The sequence below is a fragment of the Herpailurus yagouaroundi genome, unplaced genomic scaffold (assembly GCF_014898765.1).
Source record: "Herpailurus yagouaroundi ecotype Mexico unplaced genomic scaffold, PumYag 200, whole genome shotgun sequence".
Lineage (NCBI taxonomy): Eukaryota > Metazoa > Chordata > Mammalia > Carnivora > Felidae > Herpailurus > Herpailurus yagouaroundi.
In genome coordinates this window covers 808,469-814,649 of record NW_024412431.1, presented here as the reverse complement: position 1 = coordinate 814,649, position 6,181 = coordinate 808,469, and positions in this window count along the sequence as shown.

Below are 6,181 nucleotides of genomic sequence, written 5' to 3'. Positions count from 1 at the left end.
CAACGCTACAAGTTCAACTCAGGTCCACATAAAACCATGCCCACGGATGTTTACAGCGCCTTCATTCGTAATTGTCCGGAAACCGGAAGCAGCCAACATGCCCTTCAACAGGCGAGTGGAGAAAGAGACTCCAACTGTCTGGTGCGTTCACACAACGGAGTGTTATTCAGTGACAGGAAGAAATGAGCTATGGGACCGGAGACTTGGGGCAGCCTCCAATGTACATTGCTAAGTGTGAAAGGCTACGCACTATCTGACCCCAATTATAGGACACTGCGGAAAAGATGAGACTCTAAAGCCAGTAAGAAGACCAGTGGTTGTCGGGGGTTAGGAGGGAGGGAGGGAAGAACAGCAGAGCACAGAGGATTTTTAGGGCAGCAAAACTATTCTGTGTGATCTTTTCACGGCGCGTGCGTGTTATCACACATCTGTCCAAACCCGCAGAACGTACAACACAAAGAGCGGAACCCTAAGGCAAACTGTACAGATTCTTTAGTTCTAACAAAGCACCACACCAACACAAGATGTGACTAACGGGGAAGACTGTGCGTTGGGGGTGGAACCTTTCTGCGACCCGAAAGCCGCTCTAAAACAAAACAAAGCAGCTTCAAGCTCAACCGTTTCTCTTCCTAAGGAGCTTCTAAAAGCCTACAAATAGGAGGGCCTGGCTAGCTCAGTCAGTGGAGCAAGTGGCTTTTTTTTTTTTTTTTTTTTAAGTTTCTGTATTTATTCTGAGGGTGCGAGTGCGGGAGGGGCAGAGAGAGGGGGAGAGAGAATCCCAAGCAGGCTCTGCGCCATCAGCACAGAGCCCTGACACAGGGGGCTCGACCCCATGAACCGTGAGATCATGACCTGAGCCGAAATCAAGAGTCCAATGCTTAAATGACTGAACCACCCAGGTGCCCCTGGAGCGTGTGACTCTTGATTTCAGGGTCATGAGTTCCACAGAGCTGACTTAAAAAACAAAACAAAACAACACCCACAAACAATTCTAGCGCCGTAACTCAAGCTCCTGTGAAAAGTGTTCGGGTCATCTCAAGAGCCTTCTCTCATCTCCGCGTGCACTACTGGTGCAGCTGGGTACCAAGGAGCCCGCGATGTGCACCTGAGCACCCTGACTCAGACGGCATGTCTGGCCTCAGGCAGGCAGATGATGGCAATCTGCATCCCTTTATTCCGAAGGCCACAGCCACGGAACTGGGAGAGGTTAGGGTTTCTCCACCAGTCACAGGCACTTGGTCTTCAAAGGCTGCAGGCTCTGGAATGCCCTCGGCCGCCCGCAGAAGCCTTCACTTTCGGCGGGAAGCATCACAGCACAGAGATGGCTTCAGAGCGGAGTCCAGATCAATGCAGCCGAGAGCACCAGGACGGCTCCTCTGGAGGCACAAGTGGCCATGCGGCTGCCACATCTAAGATGTCCCACGTCTCTGCCTCTAACTATGCAGGCACTCGCTCCCATGGGGCTGAAGTGTCATCTCTGAGAAAGGGGCCCTGCTGCCCACCAGCCGGGAGGTCTCGGGGGCGGCCCACCCCTTTCTCCAGATCCCTCCTGCCCAGCCCTGCTTTTACGCTTGAAAACCCGGTGCCCGCTGTCAGGAGCACTCACGCAGCCTTCTTCAAAAATAGCCTTGCCTGCGGTTATGTAAAAACCTGAACACAGCTCCCACCTCCCCCCCTGAGTCAGCACTGAGAGAGGAGTTAGGTGTGGTGTGTTTTGTATTTTATTACTTTATTTTTTTCCTGCTGGAAACACTTGGCTCTTCTCTACCTTCCCACTTCCTAATTTGCTTCCGACCACACACAACGTGCAAAGTTAGTCCACTCTCCCAGCATTTCTTTTATTTATTTGAAAATGTTCTATGCTCCCTGTTCTCTATAAAATAGGTTAGCATCGAAAGAAATGACTGGGAAGTCAGACTTCATAAGATTAAGAACTTCTGTACGGCAAAAGACACCATACACAGACAAACAGCGGACTTGGAGAAAATACGTGCTACACCTATTATATCATTTAGGTCGGTGGTTCTCAGCTGGGGTGACCTGGCGCTCCCAGGGGACACCGGGCATGGTCTGGAGACCCTTTTGGTTATCATGAATACAGGTGGTGGTGTGCCACTGGCACCTAGTGGGTAGAAGTCAGCGATGCTGTTAAACATCTCAAAAGGCCCAGGATGGCCCCCGCAACCAAGAAACGTCCCGCCCCAAATGTCAATACTCCCAAGGCTGAGACCACTTGATTCAGAGCATCTACAAATTCATAAGAAAAAAGACACATCACTAACAGAGAGTGGACAAAGGATATGAGCCACAACTAATAGACGCTGGCAATTCAAATGGCTAATAAACCATGGAGAGCTCAAATTCATGAATAATGAGGAAAATGTCAAAAAAGATGCCACCTTCTGGCAGTCAGACAGAAGACCACCCAGAATGGATAAAATCCAATGTGACTAAGGATCAGGGGGGAAAACACCCTCACACACCATTGATACAAGTATATGATGGTACAACCTTTTTGGCAGATAACCTGTAGTGTCTATGAAAAAAAATTTTTTTAACTTTTTTAGGTTTATTTATTTTTGAGAGAGAAAGAGAGACAGAGTGCAAGCAGGGGGAGGGGCAGAGAGAGAGAGAGGGGGAGACACAGAATCCAAAGCAAGCTCCAGGCTCTGAGCTATCAGCACAGAGCCCAATGTGGGGCTTCAACTCACGAACCATGAGATCAGGAGCCGAGCTGAAGTCGGACGCTTAACCGACTGAGCTACCCAGGTGCGCCCCTATGAAAATTTTTAATACAAATGCTACCCTCTGATTCAGAACCGTAGGAATCTGTTCTCCAGGAATAATCACATACGTGCAGGGAAGTATGTGAGGAACCCATGATCCCATAGCTCATAAGATGGTAGACAGAATCGAAATATGAGTTAGAGAATGGTTAAATAAATACCAATTTTCAGTAGAAGGCATGGGACCACCAGCAATAATGGACTCACTCATGAAAAACTCCACGAATCTGTTAAAGCATCTGCAGCCACGAGTCTTTAAGATAGATTAGCGTAAAAACCAACCAACCAACCAACCACGTCTGCTGAAGCCTGAACCAAAGTTCAAGGGTTAACTCTGAAAAATTAAAATGCACAAGGAAGTCTGCTCAAAAGGTGATTCAAACATTTATCTTCTTTCCTTTCTCCTTTCTCTCTCCCTCTCCTCACCTTTGTTCTGAGTTAGGCACCTACTGTTCTGCCTTCACCAGTGATGAACTGGGCAATAATTACCCCATTCTCATTATTCAGAGTGGAGTGTCCTCTCTGTTTGGTAAAAAAAGGACTTTTTTTTTTTCTTTTAAGTTTATTTATTTACTTGACAGAGTGCGTGCACAAAAGAGGTGCAGGGGTGGGAGACAGAATCCCAAGGAGGCTCTGCGCTGTCAGCCAGTGTGTGGCTCAATCTCACAAACCATGAATGACACCATGACCTGAGCTGAAATTAAGAGTTGGAGATAAACCAACTGAGCCACCTAGGCGCCCCAAAAAGATGACTTTCTAAAACAGTGGTTGGCAAACCGTGGTCTGTGGACCAAATGTGGCCCACCACCTGTTTTTACAAATAAAGTTTTATTGGCACACAGCTATACTCTTGTTTATGTATTGTCTGTGGCTGCTTTTGCACTACAGTGACATAGTTGAGTAGTTGTGACAGAGACCATATGGCCCTAAAAGCTGAAAATATTTACCATCTGGTTCTTTACAGAAGAAGTGTGCCGACCTCTGTTCTAAAATGTAAAAACAGAAAATTTCTCTCTCTTTAAAAAAAATTTTTTTTATGTTTATTTATTTTTGAGAGAGAGAGAAAGAGACAGAGTGCAAGCAAGAGAGGGGCGGACAGAGAGGGACACAGAATCCGAAGCAGGCTCCAAGCTCTGAGCTGTCAGCACAGAGCCTGACATGGGGCTTGAACTCACAAACTGTGAGATCATGACCTGAGCCAAAGTCCGATGATTAACCAACTGAGTTACCCAGATGCCTCCCCCTCTCTTTTTAATATTTATTTATTTTTGAGAGAGAAAGAGAGAGAATGTACAAGGGAGGCACAGAGAGAAAGGGAGACACAGAATCTGAAGAATCTGAAGCAGGCTCCACGCTGTCAGTGCAAAGTCCAATGTGGGGCTCGAACCCATGAACTCAAAATCATGACCTGAGCTAAAACCAAGAGTTGGATGCTCAACTGACTGAGCCACCCAGGCACCCCCAAAACAGAAAATTTCTAAGAGAAAATCTTTGTGACACTGGGTGAGGCAAAGATTTCTTAGACACCACACCAAATGCACAATCCACTTTAAAAAATTGATAAAGTGAGCATCATCAAAATGTAAAACTTTTGCTTTGCAAAAGACACTGCGGGGAAAATTACAGTCTACAGACTGGAAGAAAATAATTGCAAATCACGTATCTGAAAAAGGACTTGTATCCAGAATATACACTTTTTTTTTTTTTAACTCTCAAAACTTAACAAGACAACAACCTAATTTTAAGGGAGGGGTAAAAAAAATTAAACTAAACCAATTAAAAACAAATTTTTAAATGTTTATTTATTTTTGAGAGAGAGAGAGAGAGAGAGAGAGAAAGAGAGAGAGAGAATGGAAGAGGGGCAGAGAGAGGGAGACACAGAATCTGAAGCAGGCTTCAGGCTCTGAGCTGTCAGCACAGAGCCCGATGCGGGGCTCAAACCCACAAACCATGAGCTCACGACCTGAGCTGAAGTCGGACGCTTAACAGACTGAGCCACCCAAACACCCCTAAACTAATTAAAAAAAATTTTTTTTGATGTTTATCTATTATTAAAAGTCAGAGAGAGTCAGAGTGTGAGCAGGGGAGGGGCAGAAGGAGAGGGAGACACAGAATCCAAAGCAGGCTCCAGGCTCTGAGCTGTCAGCACAGAGCCCGACGCGGGGCTGGAACTCACAAACCACGAGATCATGACCTGAGCCGAAGTCGGACACTTAACCGACTGAGCCACCCAGGCACCCCTAAACTAAACTAATTTTAAAGATAAACAAAGATGTGAATAAACAACACACCAAAGGAGATATATGGATGGCAAACAGACATGTGAAAAGATGCTTGACATTATTACTTATTAGGGAAATGCAAATTTAAGCTACACTGAGATACCGTTACTCATCCGGAATGAGAATACTCCCAATCCATTTAAAATGCGTAAAACAAAATAAAACAAAAGCAGGCAAACAACAACAAAACAGACAATATCAAGTTCTGGTGAGGATGTGGAGAAACCGGGGAATTTTCGTGCATCGCTGGTGGAAAATGTAAAAATGTTACAGTCCCTTTGGAAAATGTACAGGCAGTGCCTGACAGTTAAACACTTTCCGTAAGACCCACCAATCCTATACTAGTCGTCATACAAGAGAAATGCAAACCTGTGCTCATACAGAAACCCCCACACAAGTGTGTTTACAGCAGCTTGATTCATCAACACCCTAACCGGGCGCAGCTCAAATGCCCCTCAAGCCATCAGTGGCGAGACTATGGAAGGCTGCAGAATGTGGTTCTGCTCACCAATAAAACAGCATTCCCTATCCACGCAACTTGAACGAATCTCAAATACATTTCGCAGAGTGCAAGAAACCCGACTCCAAGGCCACATACCACATGAGACCGTTCTGGAAAAGGCAAAACCATAGGGATGGATCGGTGGTTGCCAGGGGCAGGGAGCAAGGGCAGCATGGAGCACACAGCGGGAGCACCAGGGGGCATTTTTGCTTCGTGGGGGGAGTCGGGGGGGGGGTGCAACTTTCCCAGGTCTTGATTGTGGAGGTAGTAACACGACTCTATGCATTTGCCAAAAGTCAAAGAACTCTACAAAAGGAGCGAACTGGAAGATAAATTTTAAAAGATTTAAAGAGTGGACCTTATCCCCCAGCACCCTGACTCCTCCTGACACCCTGGGTGAGGCTGAGTAGCCCCTGCGGGCCCAGTTCTTGGTCAACTGGCAACAGTGGAGAAACGCAAACTCTAAACGCAGGGTTTCTCGATGCTTCAGGGCTGCCCCACCCTGCTCTCTGGGTCCCTTCCCCTGACCCTTCCAAATCCACTTCGATAACCCAGCCCAAGCTAGCTACTGGTGAGTACCAATCACAGCTGGGCCTTCATCTCTGTCTGAC